The sequence below is a fragment of the Nilaparvata lugens genome, chromosome 2 (assembly GCF_014356525.2).
Source record: "Nilaparvata lugens isolate BPH chromosome 2, ASM1435652v1, whole genome shotgun sequence".
Taxonomy (NCBI): Eukaryota; Metazoa; Arthropoda; class Insecta; order Hemiptera; family Delphacidae; genus Nilaparvata; species Nilaparvata lugens.
This window is the reverse complement of record NC_052505.1, coordinates 84,302,877-84,315,114: the sequence shown is the minus strand read 5'-3', so window position 1 is coordinate 84,315,114 and position 12,238 is coordinate 84,302,877. Positions and strand designations below refer to the sequence as shown.

General features: G+C 33.9%; 1 long non-coding RNA gene across 1 annotated transcript in view; it reads left to right on the top strand.

Moving 5' to 3' along the window:
• Window positions 1–8,685, top strand: part of LOC120350012 — a 61,745-nt gene extending 53,060 nt beyond the window's left edge. Inside the window, exon 3 of the long non-coding RNA XR_005570573.1 lies at window positions 8,632–8,685. This is a non-coding gene — a long non-coding RNA (uncharacterized LOC120350012). The remainder of the gene's footprint in view (window positions 1–8,631) is intronic.
• Window positions 8,686–12,238: the final 3,553 nt, after the last annotated feature.

The following is a 12,238-nucleotide window of genomic DNA, read 5'->3' as shown; positions in this document are numbered from 1 at the left end:
ATAAAAAATGTAAAAGATCATTGCCTCTCTCTGTTAAGACATCAATAGAGCTGTTCCCTCCAAGTGATATAGGTCTGAGGATATCTATAGCCATTTTTGGAATGCTTGTTCATACTAAATTTACTATAGATATTCTCGAGAGCACACTTAAAAAGCAACGCCTGCGGTTTGTACAGCACATAGAAAATTGTGAAATTTTTCTTAACTGTCAGGTGGGAAGCAAACCAATCACTTTTTACAGTATAAAGATGGATTCACTCATCTAGCATTCACTTTAATCTGATAGTAGAGAATTTTTTCCTCAGGGAAATTATTTTTTCCTCACATTTTCCAATTTTCTGAGATTTTCGAATTATTGGACATACTAGATACAGGTCATCTACATTATGTAGTGCAAATGATTTCTCAACTATTGTTACAAATTCCGATGAACTTTGGAAATGCTTGTATGACATTGCAGATAAAAAATGTAAAAGATCAACTTAGATCATTCTGTTAAGACATCATAGAGCTGATACCCCCTGATATAGGTCTGAGGATATCTATGTCCATTTTTATCAAGAGATACGCCCCCTCAGAGTCAACTCTGTTACAGCTAAGTGCACATATTGTTCATAACATAATCGAGGTCATGCAGTGTTTTAGCTTTGCTAAATTCAAAAAATTAACTCACCTCTTGATGTCAATTTCATTCAATGATTTGATTCTATTGCAAAAAATATTAAATTTTCAACAGGATTCCAAGGCGATGATTTACCGTTAACAAAAACAGAAATGTACATTTTCCAATTTTATCTGAGATTTTCGAATTATTGAACATACTAGATACAGCTCATCTACATTATGTAGTGCAAATGATTTCTCAACTATTGTTACAAATTCCGATGAACTTTGGAAATGCTTGTATGACATTGCAGATAAAAAATGTAAAAGATCAACTTAGATCATTCTGTTAAGACATCAATAGAGCTGATACCCCCAGTGATATAGGTCTGAGGATATCTATAGCCATTTTTGGAATGCTTGTTCATACTAAATTTACTATAGATATTCTCGGAGAGCACACTTAAAAAGCAACGCCTGCGTTTGTACAGCACATAGAAAATTTGTGAATTTTTCTTAACTGTCAGGTGGAAAGCAAACCAATCACTTTTTACAGTATAAAGATGGATTCACTCATCTAGCATTCACTTTAATCTGATAGTAGAGAATTTTTTCCTCAGGGAAATTATTTTTTCCCTCACATTTTCCAATTTTATCTGAGATTTTCGAATTATTGGACATACTAGATACAGGTCATCTTCAAAAAATTAACTCGCCTCTTGATGTCAATTTCATTCAATGAATTTGATTCTATTGCAAAAAATATTAAATTTTCAACAGGATTCCAAGGCGATGATTTACCGTTAACAAAAACAGAAAATGTACATTTTCCAATTTTATCTGAGATTTTCGAATTATTGAACATACTAGATACAGCTCATCTACATTATTGTAGTGCAAATGATTTCTCAACTATTGTTACAAATACCGATGAACTTTGGAAATGCTTGTATGACATTGCAGATAAAAAATGTAAAAGATCAACTTAGATCATTCTGTTAAGACATCAATAGAGCTGATACCCCAAGTGATATAGGTCTGAGGATATCTATATCCATTTTTGGAATGCTTGTTCATACTAAATTTACTATAGATATTCTCGGAGAGCACACTTAAAAAGCAACGCCTGCGGTTTGTACAGCACATAGAAAATTTGTGAAATTTTTCTTAACTGTCGGGTGGAAAGCAAACCAATCACTTTTTACAGTATAAAGATGGATTCACTCATCTAGCATTCACTTTAATCTGATAGTAGAGAATTTTTTCCTCAGGGAAATTATTTTTTCCCTCACATTTTCCAATTTTATCTGAGATTTTCGAATTATTGGACATACTAGATACAGGTCATCTACATTATTGTAGTGCAATGATTTCTCAACTATTGTTACAAATTCCGATGAACTTTGGAAATGCTTGTATGACATTGCAGATAAAAAATGTAAAAGATCAACTTAGATCATTCTGTTAAGACATCAATAGAGCTGATACCCCCAGTGATATAGGTCTGAGGATATCTATGTCCATTTTTATCAAGAGATACGCCCCCTCAGAGTCAACTCTGTTACAGCTAAGTGCACATTATTGTTCATAACATAATCGAGGTCATGCAGTGTTTAGCTTTGCTAAATTCAAAAAATTAACTCACCTCTTGATGTCAATTTCATTCAATGAATTTGATTCTATTGCAAAAAATATTAAATTTTCAACAGGATTCCAAGGCGATGATTTACCGTTAACAAAACACAGAAATGTACATTTTCCAATTTTATCTGAGATTTTCGAATTATTGAACATACTAGATACAGCTCATCTACATTATTGTAGTGCAAATGATTTCTCAACTATTGTTACAAATACCGATGAACTTTGGAAATGCTTGTATGACATTGCAGATGAAAAATGTAAAAGATCAACTTAGATCATTCTGTTAAGACATCAATAGAGCTGATACCCCCAGTGATATAGGTCTGAGGATATCTATAGCCATTTTTGGAATGCTTGTTCATACTAATTTACTATAGATATTCTCGGAGAGCACACTTAAAAAGCAACGCCTGCGGTTTGTACAGCACATAGAAAATTTGTGAAATTTTTCTTAACTGTCAGGTGGAAAGCAAACCAATCACTTTTTACAGTATAAAGATGGATTCACTCATCTAGCATTCACTTTAATCTGATAGTAAGAATTTTTCCTCAGGGAAATTATTTTTTCCCTCACATTTTCCAATTTTATCTGAGATTTTCGAATTATTGGACATACTAGATACAGGTCATCTTCAAAAAATTAACTCGCCTCTTGATGTCAATTTCATTCAATGAATTTGATTCTATTGCAAAAAATATTAAATTTTCAACAGGATTCCAAGGCGATGATTTACCGTTAACAAAAACAGAAAATGTACATTTTCCAATTTTATCTGAGATTTTCGAATTATTGAACATACTAGATACAGCTCATCTACATTATTGTAGTGCAAATGATTTCTCAACTATTGTTACAAATACCGATGAACTTTGGAAATGCTTGTATGACATGCAGATAAAAAATGTAAAAGATCAACTTAGATCATTCTGTTAAGACATCAATAGAGCTGATACCCCAAGTGATATAGGTCTGAGGATATCTATGTCCATTTTTATCAAGAGATACGCCCCCTCAGAGTCAACTCTGTTACAGCTAAGTGCACATTATTGTTCATAACATAATCGAGGTCATGCAGTGTTTTAGCTTTGCTAAATTCAAAAAATTAACTCACCTCTTGATGTCAATTTCATTCAATGAATTTGATTCTATTGCAAAAAATATTAAATTTTCAACAGGATTCCAAGGCGATGATTACCGTTAACAAAAACAGAAAATGTACATTTTCCAATTTTATCTGAGATTTTCGAATTATTGAACATACTAGATACAGCTCATCTACATTATTGTAGTGCAATGATTTCTCAACTATGTTACAAATACCGATGAACTTTGGAAATGCTTGTATGACATTGCAGATAAAAAATGTAAAAGATCAACTTAGATCATTCTGTTAAGACATCAATAGAGCTGATACCCCAAGTGATATAGGTCTGAGGATATCTATAGCCATTTTTGGAATGCTTGTTCATACTAAATTTACTATAGATATTCTCGGAGAGCACACTTAAAAAGCAACGCCTGCGGTTTGTACAGCACATAGAAAATTTGTGAAATTTTTCTTAACTGTCAGGTGGAAAGCAAACCAATCACTTTTTACAGTATAAAGATGGATTCACTCATCTAGCATTCACTTTAATCTGATAGTAAGAATTTTTTCCTCAGGGAAATTATTTTTTCCCTCACATTTTCCAATTTTATCTGAGATTTTCGAATTATTGGACATACTAGATACAGGTCATCTTCAAAAAATTAACTCGCCTCTTGATGTCAATTTCATTCAATGAATTTGATTCTATTGCAAAAAATATTAAATTTTCAACAGGATTCCAAGGCGATGATTACCGTTAACAAAAACAGAAAATGTACATTTTCCAATTTTATCTGAGATTTTCGAATTATTGAACATACTAGATACAGCTCATCTACATTATTGTAGTGCAAATGATTTCTCAACTATTGTTACAAATACCGATGAACTTTGGAAATGCTTGTATGACATTGCAGATAAAAAATGTAAAAGATCAACTTAGATCATTCTGTTAAGACATCAATAGAGCTGATACCCCAAGTGATATAGGTCTGAGGATATCTATGTCCATTTTTATCAAGAGATACGCCCCCTCAGAGTCAACTCTGTTACAGCTAAGTGCACATTATTGTTCATAACATAATCGAGGTCATGCAGTGTTTTAGCTTTGCTAAATTCAAAAAATTAACTCACCTCTTGATGTCAATTTCATTCAATGAATTTGATTCTATTGCAAAAAATATTAAATTTTCAACAGGATTCCAAGGCGATGATTTACCGTTAACAAAAACAGAAAATGTACATTTTCCAATTTTATCTGAGATTTTCGAATTATTGAACATACTAGATACAGCTCATCTACATTATTGTATGCAATGATTCTCAACTATTGTTACAAATCCGATGAACTTTGGAAATGCTTGTAGACATTGCAGATAAAAAATGTAAAAGATCAACTTAGATCATTCTGTTAAGACATCAATAGAGCTGATACCCCAAGTGATATAGGTCTGAGGATATCTATAGCCATTTTTGGAATGCTTGTTCATACTAAATTTACTATAGATATTCTCGAGAGACACACTAAAAAGCACGCCTGCGGTTTGTACAGCACATAGAAAATTTGTGAAATTTTTCTTAACTGTCAGTGGAAAGCAAACCAATCACTTTTTACAGTATAAAGATGGATTCACTCATCTAGCATTCACTTTAATCTGATAGTAAAGAATTTTTTCCTCAGGGAATTATTTTTTCCCTCACTTTTCCAATTTTATCTGAGATTTTCGAATTATTGACATACTAGATACAGGTCATCTTCAAAAAATTAACTCGCCTCTTGATGTCAATTTCATTCAATGAATTTGATTCTATTGCAAAAAATATTAAATTTTCAACAGGATTCCAAGGCGATGATTTACCGTTAACAAAAACAGAAAATGTACATTTTCCAATTTTATCTGAGATTTTCGAATTATTGAACATACTAGATACAGCTCATCTACATTATTGTAGTGCAAATGATTTCTCAACTATTGTTACAAATACCGATGAACTTTGGAAATGCTTGTATGACATTGCAGATAAAAAATGTAAAAGATCAACTTAGATCATTCTGTTAAGAATCAATAGAGCTGATACCCCAAGTGATATAGGTCTGAGGATATCTATATCCATTTTTGGAATGCTTGTTCATACTAAATTACTATAGATATTCTCGGAGAGCACACTTAAAAAGCAACGCCTGCGGTTTGTACAGCACATAGAAAATTTGTGAAATTTTTCTAACTGTCGGGTGGAAAGCAAACCAATCACTTTTTACAGTATAAAGATGGATTCACTCATCTAGCATCCTTTATCATCTGATAGGAGAATTTTTTCTCAGGGAAATTATTTTTTCCCTCACATTTTCCAATTTTATCTGAGATTTTCGAATTATTGGACATACTAGATACAGGTCATCTACATTATTGTAGTGCAAATGATTTCTCAACTATTGTTACAAATTCCGATGAACTTTGGAAATGCTTGTATGACATTGCAGATGAAAAATGTAAAAGATCAACTTAGATCATTCTGTTAAGACATCATAGAGCTGATACCCCAAGTGATATAGGTCTGAGGATATCTATAGCCATTTTTGGAATGCTTGTTCATACTAAATTTACTATAGATATTCTCGGAGAGCACACTTAAAAAGCAACGCCTGCGGTTTGTACAGCACATAGAAAATTTGTGAAATTTTTCTTAACTGTCGGGTGGAAAGCAAACCAATCACTTTTTACAGTATAAAGATGGATTCACTCATCTAGCATTCACTTTAATCTGATAGTAGAGAATTTTTTCCTCAGGGAAATTATTTTTTCCCTCACATTTTCCAATTTTATCTGAGATTTTCGAATTATTGGACATACTAGATACAGGTCATCTACATTATTGTAGTGCAAATGATTTCTCAACTATTGTTACAAATTCCGATGAACTTTGGAAATGCTTGTATGACATTGCAGATAAAAAATGTAAAAGATCAACTTAGATCATTCTGTTAAGACATCAATAGAGCTGATACTCCCAGTGATATAGGTCTGAGGATATCTATGTCCATTTTTATCAAGAGATACGCCCCCTCAGAGTCAACTCTGTTACAGCTAAGTGCACATTATTGTTCATAACATAATCGAGGTCATGCAGTGTTTTAGCTTTGCTAAATTCAAAAAATTAACTCCCCTCTTGATGTCAATTTCATTCAATGAATTTGATTCTATTGCAAAAAATATTAAATTTTCAACAGGATTCCAAGGCGATGATTTACCGTTAACAAAAACAGAAAATGTACATTTTCCAATTTTATCTGAGATTTTCGAATTATTGAACATACTAGATACAGCTCATCTACATTATTGTAGTGCAAATGATTTCTCAACTATTGTTACAAATACCGATGAACTTTGGAAATGCTTGTATGACATTGCAGATAAAAAATGTAAAAGATCAACTTAGATCATTCTGTTAAGACATCAATAGAGCTGATACCCCAAGTGATATAGGTCTGAGGATATCTATAGCCATTTTTGGAATGCTTGTTCGTACTAAATTTACTATAGATATTCTCGGAGAGCACACTTAAAAAGCAACGCCTGCGGTTTGTACAGCACATAGAAAATTTTAGAATTTGTGAAATTTTTCTTAACTGTCGGGTGGAAAGCAAACCAATCACTTTTTACAGTATAAAGATGGATTCACTTTAATTTGTCAGTAGAGAATTTTTCCCTCAAAGGGACATTATACAGAGAAACGATGGGTGTATCACACTCTCTTGTACCCTCCGAATTATTCAATTTGCAATCACTTTATAATTTTACAGTATAAAGATGTAACAGATTCACTCAGTATAAAGATGGATTCACTTTGCATTTAAAGATTTTAGGGTTGCATTTAAAGTAATATCCTTGCACTTAAAGATCCTTGCAACTAACTCTAGAACGAGAAACTTAAAGAGTAATAGGGTTTTAGCACATCTACAAAAGAGTTTCTTATCTATACTAGACTGGAATTTAATCTGTCAGTATAAGTTGAATTGGGTTCTTAGAGCTTCATGATGCTGACTTAAGATCTGACTGAGAGAATAATTTGAGCATATCTTCCAAGGTTGACTCTCACTACACTTGCATATGATGGATTCACTTTAATTTGACAGTAGAAATATGGATTCACTTTGCATTTAAAGATTTTAGGGTTGCATTTAAAGTAATATCCTTGCATTTAAAGATCCTTGCAACTAACTCTAGAACAAGAAACTTAAAGAGTATAGGGTTTTAGCACATCTACAAAAGAGTTTCTTATCTATACTAGACTGGGATTTAATCTGTCAGTATAAGTTGAATTGGGTTCTTAGAGCTTCATGATGCTGACTTAAGATCTGACTGAGAGAATAATTTGAGCATATCTTCCAAGGTTGACTCTCACTGTCAGTATAACATTAGATGGAGTCACTTTAATTTGACAGTAGAAATATGGATTCACTTTAATTTGACAGTAGAAAGATGGATTCACTTTAATTTGACAGTAGAAAAGGGAAAAAGGGAAATTTTTTTTTCCCTCCCCCTCGTCCTCACTGGGAGAGGGGTGAGGGTGAGGGAGAGGGTGAGGGAGAAGGAGAAGGAGAGGGAGAAGGAGAAGGAGAAGGAGAGGGAGAGGGAGAAGGTGAAGGAGAAGGAGAGGGTGAGGGAGAGGGGGGAGGAGAGGGGGGCGCAGAGGGGGAGGGGGGAGGGGGGAGGGGGATTTGCGCAAAAATTTTTCCTTATTTCTCGCGGATTGTGCAAAAAAACCCGTCTGAACTCTCTAATATAGGCTACTTAAGATTAGTTTTAGAAAAGATCAGACGCCTGAATAGATCAGTATGAGTTAGATGTGATGTATATTACGAGTATAATATGAATGTGAATGATATTTTTAAAAAAATGAAAGACTGATGAAATAAGAGAGATAAAACGGCACAATTGTATCTATTGGTTCTATATTAGTGGGCTAGCTCCAAGCAAGAATCTCCAGTGACCCAATTATTATCAAGAAAAATCTCACATTTTGCATTCTTCTCGAACCTCAATTTTGGATATTTCAGACAATTCTACTACCACAATTACCCAAATTGAATTACAATTATCACACCGTAGAACGTGTTTATGTAGCAGCAATTTTGTTCCATTCAATTTGTACAGCATTTGAAAAGCACATTATTATAGAAAGCTGCATTGTACTTGAACGAAGTACAGATAGTATTCATGTTGTGATGCAACTTGCTAATGAAACTGCATAAGAACTGTTACGATCAGAACTAATTGGACGTTTTTATTTCCAGGTCTTTCCATCGGAGCTCAAGCTTCTGCTACAGCTTGTAAGTAGTTGTTCAAAGCATGAACATTTCATTGCATCATAGAAAATCATTTTAGAATCTCATTATTATGTGACGTGTTTCTCTTCATAGATTCTCTTCGTTTATTGTATTCATACGAGAACAAATTTCGAATAAATCTCGTAGTGTGCGATTTTTAATGATTGTTGGACATATACTTCCAGAGTTTAAACTTTCATACATTGTATGTTCTCCTATAGTGAGGTCCACGTTATAATGGCAATGTTTGATTAGCAATGGTATTGCTATCCTTGTTTATTATTCAACAAAACGGATAGCGCTATCTCTTTCTCGCTTCGCTCTGTTGCCAAATTGTCTTTTAATAATGTAGAATAAATAATTAATCAACAAAATATTTCATCTCAATTATTATGAATATCATTACAAAAATATTGAAAGATATAATTCCTTGCTTAATAAAAATAAATATAATTGATTATTTTAAACGAGAATGAACCGTTAATATCACATCAAAAACTTTTATCAGTTACCGTCTAATAAATGCTAAATGGCACTCACTGACTAACTCACTCGCAGAACTAAAAATCTACCGGACCAAAAACGTTCAAATTTGGTAGGTATGTTCAGTTGGCCCTTTAGAGGCGCACTAAGAGATCTTTTGGCAATATTTTAACTCTAAGGGTGGTTTTTAAGGGTTCATAGTTCGTCTTTTAGCATGTATATTCTTCTAATTCCAATCTCTTAATTATAATTGAAAAATGTCCATAGCATATGTTTACATAGAACTATAATCTAGAGAGAGTACCTCTTCGAAACTGTTGTTAACTGGTAACTAAACTAATAATTTTGTCAGGTTGGCATAAAGTTGAGTTGACTCTGTTAGGTTAGCACCAAGTAGAAGATTGAAAAGCATTTATCGCGGAAAAATTGTTTGGGCACTGCTACTTCAATCAGAGCTATTCCTGGGAATATTATATCGCCCGATATGGCGAGCGAAGCGAGCCCGCTGATCTCATTTTTCTACGGGGGTCCAGGGGGCGGAGCCCCCTGGCAAGACGGATATGGCGAGCGAAGCGAGCCTGACGGCTAGTACATGTATGTTTTTCAATTCCCATGTTACTCTCCAAAACAGTATTTTCCTCAATTCTATTTTTGTTGCTGAGAGTATCAAATCGATTTTAATCTTCCCTGGTTCAAAGATGTGGTTGAAAATCTGGCTTTCTGGTCGTTCTCCCGCCCTTACTAATGTTCGTAATCGAGTAGATGGATAAGTCCCCTTGAGAAGAATAAATTCGGCAGAAGGCGTCAGAATAGCGTATGTTATTTTTTTTATGATAACTCTATTTTTTCGACAGAATAGTTGAGATTGCGAGGAAAATGTTGATGATCCTAGAATAGGAGAAGCTATTAATTGTGTTGACTGAATACCTGGAGGCGAGAAACGCTGTGAATGCCTCACCCCCCCCCCCTCACCAAACGGCGTCTTAGCTGGAAGTCCCTCTCAACATTCCTGAAAGTGAGACGGGAGTAGTTGCAAACACCTCGGGGATGTTGAACAACACTGGAGATGCAGAAGCATGCAAAATACGATGAGCATCCAAGAGAGTGGTTGACTGGAGTCAAATTTACATGGACGGGTTCAGGCTATATACTAGCTGGAAGTTCGTCTCTACTGGATTGAAATAATGATTGATAATTATTATTTTGGATTACTTAGGAGCTTTGATATCATCACAGCAACAGCTTGCCAAGATGATAATGATTCTTGGAAATTTGAAGCGTTGATTATCTTCTCTCCTTATCACTTACATTGATTATTGACATTGTGATAACCAACAAATTTCTCAGGATATTGAAACGTTGGCTGTCTCCTATCCTTATCACTGATATAGATTATTGATATTGTCATAACAAGCATATTTCTTATAATATTGAAACGTTGATTGTCTTCTCTCCTTAATAGTAATATTGTATTAATTTACATTAAAATCCTTAGAATTTTTTCACTGATTTCGTGACTGTGTGAATAAATAATTCAATATTAGCAGAACCTTGGGAACAAAGCGAGGAGAGATACCATAATGGAATTTAATAGAATAATGGCTGCTCGTGTCCTGCTCTACGGAAGTGAGTCGTGGGTAACAACGAAACCACTTGAGAGTATAGTGCAGGCGGCAGGGATACGATGCGATTCCTCCGTACAACTAAGGGCTGCGATCGGAGAGATCATTTTAGAAATGAAGATTCGATCTGAGCTGGGAATATTAAATTCTAATGGAAAAGTTGTAGAATACCAAATAGGAAGGAATCATATACGAAGAATGTCTGAAGAAAGGCTTCCCCTTCAAGTATTAAATTATAGACCAGAAGGTAGAAGATCAATTGGAAGGCCACGTAAAAGATGGCAATAATGTAATACATGTTATGTATGATAGGGAATTCTTATAACTTTTTTGAACTCTCCAACTACTGTATAAGCTGATTGTAAGTCGGAACAGGCAATAGCCTAATCCTCGCACGTAAGATGATGATGAATGAATAATTCAATTATTTCTGGATGTAACTTCATCACTTCTCAAACCAATCAGAATTGGAAAATCTTCTACCAAACAGTGACATAAATCTAGTTAGTTGTTGAGTGTAATGAAATCTTCAAATTATTATGGGTCTATCAATATCATTCACATAAAAAACAGAGCACACCGAATATTTCTATCATAGAAACTCTATGGATATGGTTATGGTGAAGTGTAATTTATTCTTAACATTTCTCACATAGTTTTGAAGCTACAGCATAGCATAGTTGCATAGCATAAGCGACAGCTTAGTTGATTTGTTGATTAGTTAATAGTTGATTTCCGTGTTCACATTATATCAAACTCACATAGACTGATGTAGAGGCTTAGAGTCAATTCCCATTTTGGGTGTCTAGAAAAGTATCATTTTAGGCGAAATTCGTGGAAAAATGTGCCAGCATCTGTAGAGAACTAGATTCAATATAAATTATGAATTGATCACGTAGATATAATGGAAAACTTGGAAATTACTATGATACTTCATCAGTTTTTGGATACTTTCATTCCATATTTTCTCACACACTCCAAGATCACTTGAAAAAAGTAATAGAAAAAAAAGTAAGAAAAGTGAAAATGTAATAGAAAATTGGTTCATATCTCTATTTTCCATCGTGGAGAGTGATTCTTCCATTCATTCATTTATTCATTGGATATAGCAAACTTCACACAAACTTCTCTATTTTCCATTGTGGAGAGTGATTCTTCCATTCATTCATTTATTTATTGGATATAGCAAACTTCACAATAAAATAATAGAAAATGAAAAACAGGCCATTGCCCGAAACTTATTCAATTTCTAAATTTTGTCTCAAATTGTCCACTCTTCCATCAATCGATGTGATTCCTTCCATTGAATGTTGTATTAATCAAGAATCTAGGGAAAGTGGAGGTCTCAGTTTGCAAGTAGAGGCACAGGTGTTCAATACAGAACGGGTCCGATCCCTTTGTGCGTTGAGCGTAAGGCGGCTGTTACAAACCGGTACTGATGAAGGCATCTGGGGAGAGCTTGAATAATT